We start from the raw sequence: 11554 nt of genomic DNA on the forward strand, positions 1-11554 counted from the left end.
CCTCCAGCAGTGACTTTCTGTGGCTTACCCTCCTTGTGAAGGGAGCCAGTTATTGTCTTCTGGACAACAGTTAAGTCAGCAGTCCTCCTCGTGATTGTGGTTGTGTGTACTGAACCAGAGTGAGAGAACGAAGGCTCAGGAGACCTTTGCAAATGGGACTTTTCCACAACATTCTAATATTTTGAGATAGTGGACATTTTATTTTTGTAAAATGTAGGCCATGATCATTAAGATTAAATAAAAACATGCTGAAATATTTAACTTTATGTGAGATGAATCCTGAATTTATTGAAGTTTATCTTTTTGGAGTAAATCACAGGAATAAAATGCAATTTTACTTGATATTCTGATTTTTTGAGATGTACCTGTAAAGTGTTGTTCACGGCACAAAAAACTCTTTGCTTCTTTTACTGCTTAGTGCTTTGGCTTCTTTTACAATGCAAGGTCAAACCTCCAGGTCTAATCTGCATCCTTTCATAAATAAGAAAACATAAAATTCACGGAATCTTGTCCAGCATTAAATCATAAGGTGGAATCAAAAAAGAAAGTATCTAATTTAAGGTATCCTCCTGTAGACTGACTTTGATTGTCATCCACTCGCTGACATTAAGGTGAGAGGAAATGAGGAAAAAAGAGAAAGAAGAAACGAAGGACTTTGAACTTCCAGGGGCAGCTTGGCTTACTTATAATAGTCCCAGTCTGACACAGGACCCAGCCAGTCCGATAAGGGCCCAGACCTGTCCTGGGCAGCTGTCTCTCTTTCATCTTTGACTTTTTACTGGATGGCAGCTCCTTCCTCTATTTGTGGCTGCCTCACTTCACTTATCAAGTGTGGATTCTGGAGAGCCATCGTGCTTATTTGTTCCTGACACCCAATCCCCTAATAAAACTGCATAGAAATGTGCTTTTTAAAGAGTGTAAAAAAACATTCCACAGCCTGGCTATGAGGAAAATCCAGAGTCTCAGCAGCCCTTTGCTAAAGCTAGTGCTTAGTGGCTCCATCCAGTGTCTCACAGCACATCAGAGGTCATGGACTGTGGCACTCAGAGAGCACTTTGACCATGGGAATAGCAGCATTAAGCCAAGACAAACAAGAACCCGCATCAAACACCAACACACTCTCACAGTGAAATTCCAGGTTTAGGCTGGTTTTCGGTATCAACACTAATATAGTGTTCAAGTTACAACAGCCTTTCTTAGTACAACTTTTAAGAGTGCAGAAGACTATTTTCTTGTATGATCTTGCATGAGTAGTGCCGTAAAGTCTTGGTAATTTAAACTTGGGTTGTTGTGTTACCAGAATTTTAACTCTGATATAATATTAGTAAAGATCAGATTATGTAATGGTAGCCGGGAATACTGTTTAACCAGTGACTGGATCTTTCAGACATAGGTGTCTTTGCAACCCTTTAGGACACATTAACTGCACTCAGGTGATCCCCATGTCACTAATTATGAGACTACTTTTATCAGGGACATCTTATTTCCCTCATAAAATGTACTTTTTTGGGGGGAGGGGAATTCTAATTTTGGCTTGAAAATAGTACATACTGTATAAAAGTACCTTATAGGGTAAAACATACTGTTTGACTTGGGCTAAGATAATTTGCCCTTTTTAGCTCCTTACCTCAAATTAGGCAAGCAATTCTGATAAAGATGACTCTTTTGTGATAAACTGAATATTTTTTTCTCAACACTGATACAAGGAACAAATACCAGTTAAAACCTGACTCTGTCTGGATTTAAATGATTCAGTGTGACAGTTGGTATTGACGTCCCCAGCTGCTAAATGCAGCAGTAAACTGACAAATCATTCCTGATTTACTAACATTAAGGTTATAAGTGCACAGCTATAAGCATAACTCCTGTATCCGTACAAATATTGACTTGTTCATGTGTCTGACTGGCAGAGACACTCAGTGATCAGACTGTAATAACAGATGGTGCTGTAAAAGAGAGGGAGACCAGGGAGGTTGATGTGTGAGCTATTTCAGGAATGCCGGAGAGGAAACGTATTGATCGGGACACTTAGACTTGATAAGGACGTCAGGTTTAAGAGGAGTAAGGCAATCATTAAGTACATCACTGGCCGCTGTTGTTCAAAAAATATATTTGCTGCTTCACCCCCCCCCATCCCCCTTTGCTCCTCCTTTTCTTTTTTCCCCCACTTTATTTGTCTCTCTCTTGCCAGAGGTGAAAAGAAAATCTCATCTCCATCAGGCTAAATTGTGGTGGGCAGCATTATCAGTTCAAAAGACCTGGGGATTTGACAGCTCCCACTCCATGGTGATTAATTACTTCTCGACTGTGGTGGGCCATCTCTCTCTCTCTCTCTTTCTCTCTCTCTCTCTCTCTCTTTCTCTCTCCCTCTCTCTCTCTTTCTCTGTATGCTGCTGTAGACTTGGTGTTGTTGGTGGTGGCTGCAGGCAACACATGATAAGTGCTGCCCTTATTACTGGTCTCAGTGGGAGAAGGCCCAGGCAACACTGGAGTAACCCAAGTCAATCACACCCCCTGCGCCGCATGGGGCCAGCAGCACTTGCAAGATACATGCCCTTTGTTTACACTTTAGTGGTAATAGAAAGGTACCATGCTGCCAACTCAGTTTCTGATGTTAGGTTAAATAACCTCTCTTTCTGCTCTTTAGTCTCTGTTTCCATCCCTCTCTCCACCCCTCCAGGGTTATAAGAGGGTTTGATCTCTTTTTTAATCACTGCACCAGACTGGATAGGACTTACAGAGTCTGGAGCTCTCTATTATCATCAGCCAAGGGGAAGAAGGACACTCCTCATCACATGTCTGATGGACAGAATTAATCACTTATGGACATCATACAGGGAAAGCCATCTATTATAACCACTGTAATCACACAAGAGAAGTAGCTTCAATCAACCAGAAGACACCCTCAATATAGTTCAGCACTTAGCTATGTACATATTTGTATTACAAGCCACTGGCAGTCTTTTCAGCTGCTATTTGCATTCGGTGGATCTCAAGGTTCTGCACACAGCTGGTCCTTGAGCTTCAGATCTCCCTGTAGGCTCCACTGTTTGGCTCCTATGTATGAGTGGCACTTTCCCTGAGGCTGTGCCTGTTCCACTGGCGTCTGTGCATGTGTTTTTCATGTACATTTCTGCATATGTGTTTCTATGTGTGTCCAAATAAGCCTACATTGGGAAGCTTCATTATTGGACTTGTCAGAGCTGTAAGTCTCCCTGAAGGCAACAAGGTGGAGATGAGAAACAGAGAGACCAATGGTAGGGCAGCATGCGCACACGCCTGTCACACGCCTGTCCCCAACGGTGAGCATACAGGCCATTATGATATCTTCCAGATGGACACATCTGTCTGTTTCCTTGGGACTAAATCTGCTAAAAGCAGGGAGACAGTCATGAGAGAGCTGTCTCTGGTGGACTTTAATTTGTTTATGTTTGCTATAGCAGGTCACATTGATGTTGTATGGGGCAAGAAAACACTTCAAGAGACACCTCTGGATTTACATTAAATCCCCCAGACAACACTTGTTAAGGTGTCATTGTACTAGGAGCCAATTCTCTCATATGCTTCATAAGAGGACTGGCAAAAGATTGAATTGATTGATTAATTGTTGACTTTTTAAATGATCATTTTTTAATAAAAATCTTGTCTCAGTGCTTTCCTTATTTGGATTGTCAGGTATTGCTCCTCTATTTTCCTCTTCTTTATCCAATCAGAGCAGAGAGGATGAATGTAGTCATTACAGACAAGCAGCAAGTTGAACCTTTCCTACACTGGGGACCTTTTCCTGGTATGTAGCATCAGAACAACCCCTTTGCTGCACTTCCCCATAATCCCTGGCATTTTGTTTTGATGCTCCCCAGAATGAAAATGAGGGAATATGGCAATGTTATGGCATTTGAAGTCAATATGTATTATAAAATCAATCTAGATGAAGATCTGCCCATCCCTCTAATTAGACGGGGTGACTGGAGATTGATTTTTAATTGCAAAAGTAATTACATGGAGCAGATAGCCAGTGACATTTGATTATCTAGGTGATTGATTAAAAGGCCTGGCTGCTGGGGCATACTGTCAGCCAGCTGAATCCAGACAAAAGAGAAAATTAAAAAAGTTGTCCCGTTTGTAATCACAAATTTCAAGGGTGAAATTACAAAGCCAAACATCCCCTTAGAGAAGCCCAGCATCCTTCCACTTTGCGCCTGTCTGCCCTCCTATCTCACCTCCATCGTCACAATATCCACAATGCAGGACCCCAGTGACACGCTAAAACAGGGGAAACAATGATGAGAAAAATGAATTGAGGAATTGTTCCGTTACAAACAGCCTGTTGTGTAAATGATGGATGCATTTATCTGGTTAGCAGCCCTGTCACATCATCATAGGCAGTGAGGAAAGAACAAGGTACAGAGAGAGGGAAGGAAGGACAGAGAAACAGAGTGAAGGAAAGCTCTTATCTTTTAAGCTGCTCCTTCACTCATCTTCATCTCTTGTCATCTCCCTGCAACGGGTGCCTGCACTTGTTCATTGTTGTCTGTCGACCAGTAAGGAAGTGAGACTTAAAAAAAAACAGCACAGAGGCACCTTTTTTCCCTCTGTGTGTATTTTGGAAAGCCAGAAGAAATCCTTTTTCATGTTGGTCTTTTCTTCTCCTCCTCGTCTGTCATTCGTGCGGGATCCCTCTTTTAGAAAATGAACGATGACAAGCTAAACCGTCAGGGGGACAGCTGAACTGTTTATGAGACTGACAAAAACTGTTTATGTGACTGTGATGGACAGGGCTGAGTGATGACGGTTGAAAATTAAACACATATTTCATGTCTACTTGCTGCATGCAAGACTGCTGTCACCTAGTGGGTACATCAAATACATACTTGAGGATGCAAGCTTCTTCTGAATTCCAGTTTATTCTTATTTAGTGTGAGAATTATTTGCAATGTCTAAAAAAATAACCTCCTACACCTCTAATCCAACCTACTAGCCAAAATCAGCCTATCTAGCCACACCTGTTGATAAGAAATCAATTGCATAAATGCATTGGTGGGGGGCTAAGATCTTTTTAAAGCAGCAACTCAGAGAATCATTAGGATGATGTAGGAGAAGAAAGCAGGGACAGAGACAAAAGATGAGGATGATGTAGGAGAAGAAAGCAGGGACAGGGAATAAGGTAAGGATGATGGAGGAGAAGAAAGCAGGGACAGAGACAAAAGATGAGGATGATGTAGGAGAAGAAAGCAGGGACAGAGAAAAAAGATGAGGATGATGGAGGAGAAGAAAGCAGGGACATAGAGCAAGATGGATATGATAGGGAGAAGAAAGCAGGGACATAGAGCAAGATGGATATGATGGGGAGAAGAAAACAGGGATGGGGAGGAAAATGAGGACAATAGAGGAGAAGAAAGCAGGGATTGATAGAAAAATGAGGAAGACAGAGGAGAAGAAAGTAGGGATAGACATCGAAATCAGGACAATTAGGAGAGGAAAGCAGAGACAGGGAAGAAGATGAGCAAGCTGGAGGAGAGGAAAGCAGGGATAAGGAGGAAGATAAGGATGATGCAGGAGAAAAAAGCGGGGATTGATGGCAAGAGGAGGTCAATGGAGGAGAAGAAACCAGGGATTGATAGCAAGATGGGGATGATGGAGGAGAAGGAAGCAGGGACATACAGCAAGAGCAGGATAATAAACTCATAATCTTATATGAAGGAAATAAGGCAAGTAAACTTAATTTATCCATAGCAAAAATAAAGCTTATTTATATGGGGGGATATGGTTCAAAAAGACCTAAAAATTTGTATATATTGGTAAAATATTTTTGCTTGGCTGGCTGGCTATGGGGCCCTGTGTAATTTTCTTTCAGGGGTCCCAGAATCCCTTGCTATACCCCTGCATGCAAATACTCTCCGAGCAACATGTTTTCTGTTCGTAGTCCTCAAAACCAGGAGATGCATTTATTTATCACCATAGGACACAGCTATAAATTATGGTTAAAGTATCATTTAGCCCAGACTGTTCAGGCACTCCTGTCATTTTAGTGTAAGGTTCACTCTTTGCGTTTTCCATGAAGGCAACATTTATGTCTTTAATTTACAGCTCCTTGCCTGGAGGATATTCCTTGGCTTTATGAAGTGGTATTAGGGGGCCTATTTAGTTGTCATGGCAGAGCATTGCTCAGCGTGGTGCAGCCAGCAGAAGCCAGCCCCTGAAAAAAGGAGAGACTAGGGAGCAAAGGCAGTGATTTCAAATGAGGATCGCTGTCCTTTTAACTCAAAGAGCTCTGTAGCCTGGCAGGAGCAGCTGAGCAGGGTCTTTGTAGGGAGGGAAAGAGAGAGAGAAAGGAGGGGAAATGAAACAGGCCCAGGCCAGCCCCACATATTATTCCCCCTCAGGACGTACAGAGTCTATATTGGCTAAAGCAGCATGGCCCCTCGGGTCACAGCTCCTTCTCTGGCTCATAGAGCGGCAGCACTAAGAGGGACTTCCCTCTGTCTGCCTCAGAAACCGGCTGGCGAGTGTCTGTGGGTAAACCATCACACATGTGCCTCCCAGCACCAAGCCTGGGCTCTGCGGGCGAACACAAAGCAGCGGCACTTATTAAATTTCCATGAAGTTTACCGAATTTGCGGGATCAGTGGGGTGAGGCCGTTAGGGAGCCAATGCTACCGCCTGCAGCTTTCCTCTGCCACTGAAGCCCAGTGTGGTTGTGGGCCTCAGCCTCCCTCCCTATCCTATCCTCAACCTGTGTCTCTTCTTTTAGCTTAACATTGGAGGATGATTTCTACCACCTTGGCCTTGTACCCTGCACAACTTGCTGCCCACATCCTATTGGAGCCAGGGTGCAGGAGACTAAAGAGAACTGGACACACTGCTGCAAAACATCACACTTTAAAAAAAAAAAAAAAAAAGAAAAAAAGCACAGGAAAAATAAAAGGAATTCTCAAAGACTTTGCTCACACTGCACATGAGTGCAGAGTTACAGTCCAGTCAGATTAAACTGTCATGAAATGAAAGCAATAGTTCAGAGAATAGAGTTGACTTAGCCTGGTAAGAAATGGAAGGCAAGTTATAGGCAAATGTAGGTAGATAATCCCCCGCATGTCACGGGTTGTAAATGTTCACAGCAGGCCGTTCATCAGGACTACGACTCTTCCAGATGTGGAACCCGTTACTGAAAACAGATATTGCTGGGGTAAGACAGCAGAGACCCTCTTCATACAGGAAAGAGTGGAGAGTAATGTTTGGTTAATTTTCTCTTTAAAATCAGTTGGTAAAAGTCTATAAACTCAGTTTGGTGTGCTGAATTTTTGAATGCTTCATACAGAAATCATATCATGAAAATTTAAATGTTTTCTTCAGTTTTTTGTTGATTTAATGTATCTTTTCTGCTTGGATAGACCTTTGCTTGTTGAATAGCTCTATATTGTTATCCTTTTGATTTGTTTTCTTCATTGATGGCAATGAAGAATAAATGAAATCATCATAGTAGAGTGCCTTTAAAGCCAAAGGCACTTCTCTTTCCATCAAATATTTATATGTCATCATCTAGAAAAGTTTAGTCCATGTGGAGTTCCATGCCAATCAATATATCCAAAATACTGGTCAGTGACTGGTTCTCTTGGTAAAAAAAATAAAAAAATAAAAAATAAATAAATAAAGCAAGTGGTAAACAGTACATATAAGCCTTCTGCGCGTGTATCTCCGCACACACATATAAAGCAGTTCAGTGTACTGTGCTTTCCCAAAGTACTACAAAAGCACAATAATGGTTCTGAAACAAAAATCCCAAAGCAACAACATCAGTCTTATATACAAGTCATGACAGAGCAAATCAGTGAGAAAAAAACAAATGAAGACAGAAAGTTATGAAAGAAGAAACCCCTGACATTATATACATCCTCCTTTCACAATATCATACTAACTGCAGGGGCACTCACTGATGAATATTTTGAAAAGGGACTGAGGTGAAAATTAATGACAGCTCTTCACTCCTCCCGTGCATGACCAACACGATGTCATGTAAGACATGACATGAAAACTATGCAGCCAAAGAAGAAAAACTCTCAGAAAACAGCAACCATGATTTCTTTACCTTTACAAATCAAAAATATTGTTCATTAATAATATTATTATGATAGCACAGCAATCAGTTATCGAATATGTGTTGATCACTAAATGATCTGACAGCTCCTTATAATAATATTTTTTCCAAATAAACCTTTATAAAACAGCGACAGCTGCAGAAGAATAAATTATGTTGGAACATCAACCTAATAAATGCCTTACCTTTGATCATTGCATTACTTTCAAATGAAGACCAACATCTAATCAGGAGTTAAAATGTCTCTCAAAAACTTTGGGTTTCTCTCCAAAATTAATCTCACATGTACAGCATGTCTTCATTTGCACATAAACTCCAACTTTTCATTGAAAAATGATGCTGAAAAATGACGCTTACATAAATTCAAGCAACAAAGCTAGCTAGCCAGTTTTGGTAACTCGAAGCAAGCTTCTATTTGTGCGGCTTACAGCAGGTGGTAGTTCTCATAAAAACAAAGACAGGCAAGCCCTTCTAAGAGGGGAGATGGGATTGGTCTGATTTTTTCCTGCCATTGGAAAAATCTCTCTTTTAATGACACTTCCCTGGCCCTCTGATATTTTTAGAGGGCACACCAATCAGAGTGCTGGAAGTACAACATTACCCCAGCCAGCAACAGCTGAGATGGAAAATTCTTAAAGGATGAACGATTGTTCTCTTCATGAAACCCTTTACATGCTTAACCCTTTCTAGGCAGTGGTGAAGTGGTGTGTGCAGAAGTGGGTATAGTCTTAATTAATATACTCTTCAGAGGTGGGTACACTTCATTTTAAACTGGGTATACTCTATGGTGACAAAAGATAGGTTGGGATACTCCATATACTCGTGTATATCCTTCATAACACCACTGTTTACAGGGCACTCAGTGAAATACTTGTCCAAATATGTTTTTTTCATTTTTTACACTAAAATTTTAGTAATTGCTAGAAATCCTTTCAAAACCTATCATGACGTTTTGCACTACTCTTCATCTGTATAATGTGTACGTTTCATCAACTTATCACTGTTGGTTTAGGTGTTGGGGACATTTGTTTGGGAACACAACAGATGTAAAACTGCATTTTTCAAGATCTGGAGGAAACAGGAAATTCGAAACGCTCTAGGCCACTGCTATTTGGTCAGTTGCTGTGATGTCACTTTCGGTGAAGTTGACTGATCTCCACTGTTTGGCTGAGAAAAAACATTCTTGTTCTACTGTATTACAGAGAGTTAGGGGGAAGCCATACAGTCATGTGGCTGTTTAAAGGGCAAATTCTTTCAAACATTGAATGTATAGCTGCAAGAAAAAGTACGTGAACCCTTTGGGATTTCTGCATAAATTGGTCATAAAGTGTGTTCTTTACACATACTTTACATCCAAATACTCACATACTTTATCCACCCTGCACTGTGAATGTTAACATGTTTTGTTTAATAAAAATATGAAAACATATCATTTTTTGTGCGGTATTAGTTTAAGCAGACTGTGTTTGTCTATTGTTGTGACGTAGATGAAGATCAGAACACCTTTTATGACCAATTTATGCAGAAATCCAAGAAATCCCAAAGGGTTCACGTACTTTTTCTTGCAACTGTATATATTGATTGTTAAATTATAAAATTGTATAAGCCGTCATTTTGAACTGATAGCATTTTATTATTTTTTACTTGTTAAACTAGGGTCAATTTTAATAGTCTACAGAGTTCATCACTCAATAAAATTACACTGAAGGGAAAAGTGGCATGACTTGTCCTGAAAAGGAGCATTCAGGGTTCCTAAGGAATCCAAGTAAGTTCTTAATTTATGTCCTGATTGATCTTATTTAAAGATTTCTGTTATTAAAAAAAGAAAACACTCTTTGAAACCTTTAGGCTGTCATTTCTTATAGATGAAAAACACTTATTTAATTGTTTTCCATACAGACCCATTTAAAGTGAATATTAAACTTGATCATATGTGTATTTATTTTATTTGACTTTATTTGACTATTTAACTTGATTTTAATATATTTATCTGTTTTGAAGAGGTCAAGTTTTTCCCCCCAAATTTTGTTGTGTTGTCAAACAAGGCAGTTCTAAAAATACTCCTCAAACCGCACTAAAATACATCAATTGAAAAAATATTTTGTCTAGGTTTTAGATTAAGAAAAACAAAGAACATTACTCATGCAACAGACTCACCAAGCTTAGCAAACAAAACAGCTCAAGGTGAGGATGTGGTCAATCCAGAGTCAGCTGCAGACGCTCAATTACAGCAAGTGGCACTCATATACAAATACTTCACTTGTGCATGCACAAATAACAGTTTATTTCATGTTGTTGTGTCTTTTATGTCCCAGTCTAAACCAAAAGCAAATACCCAGGTTCTGTTACCTTCAGAGAGTTACTGTGACCCAGCAATGAACAGACAGCCACTCTATGATTGCAGGTCAGGAGAAAACAGGCCACAACATTTTCCAGGTGCAGATTAGCACTCAACAGTGGACATCATTGTAGGTTAAACAAGGCTGTGTTTACTCATGCAGCATCTTTCATCATTTTCTCTCAGGAATTGTCATCTTAACCTCAGTATTGTTTTCATCTTGTCTGAGCAGTAAATGAAATATTCCTGGTTGTCACAATATAAGTGGGAGGAATAATTTTCTCAACACATTATGAGCTTATTTTCCAGATAAAGTTTGTAAAAAGGGCACTCTTTTGAAAAGAGCACAAATAAAGAGTCAGCCGTGACCTTAGAGCACACATGGGCCCGTCCTGTTAGATCTAGATGGGGAAGTGTACAACACTGTCCCATTAGCTCTACCTTTGTACTGGTCTCTCTCTCTCTCTCTCTCTGGGTGATGCTGGCCCAAAAAGACTCTGTTTCGATTCCGTGGCCTGATAAGGTCTGGCCCATTGATGGGTCTGATGACATCTGCACTGTCCGCCAGTGCTCTCAGACAAACGCCACCCAGCAAGGTTTGTGCCGGCCCTGCTGGCCCTTATCATTCAATTACATTTGGCTTTGTCAGACTAATTGTATAGAATTGTTTGCTCTAGATAGGAACCAGGTAGATGCTGGATGGGGGTTGGGTAGGATGGATGTTAGTTGTCGGGACATGTGTAGCTTGCCCTTTTCTACCCTTGTTGTTTGTAGCCGTGCTCCTGTTTGCAGGTTAAAACTGTATCAGAAATGGAATTACAGTTCACAAATTGTGTTTCTTTTTTTTTTTTAATTGTGTGTTTTCAAAGTTAATTTAAACCTTACTGATAAAGGATTTAGGTGTAAGTCTTTTTCGTCCACCAAAGCTAAAAGTAGGCGCACTTATGGTGCTGATTTTTTATTTCTGGGTGAGATAGTAAGTCGCCTGCCTGTGAATGCACCCCTCCACCTTCTTTGCTTATGAAAAGCTGGATTAATTACGTAATGTTCAGCCCACTGTGGCTAATAGCTGATAATGATGTGTGAGAGGTGTGTCAGACAGGAGAGCATACTGGACTGCCAAG

The sequence above is a fragment of the Cheilinus undulatus genome, linkage group 1, assembly GCF_018320785.1.
Source record: "Cheilinus undulatus linkage group 1, ASM1832078v1, whole genome shotgun sequence".
Lineage (NCBI taxonomy): Eukaryota > Metazoa > Chordata > Actinopteri > Labriformes > Labridae > Cheilinus > Cheilinus undulatus.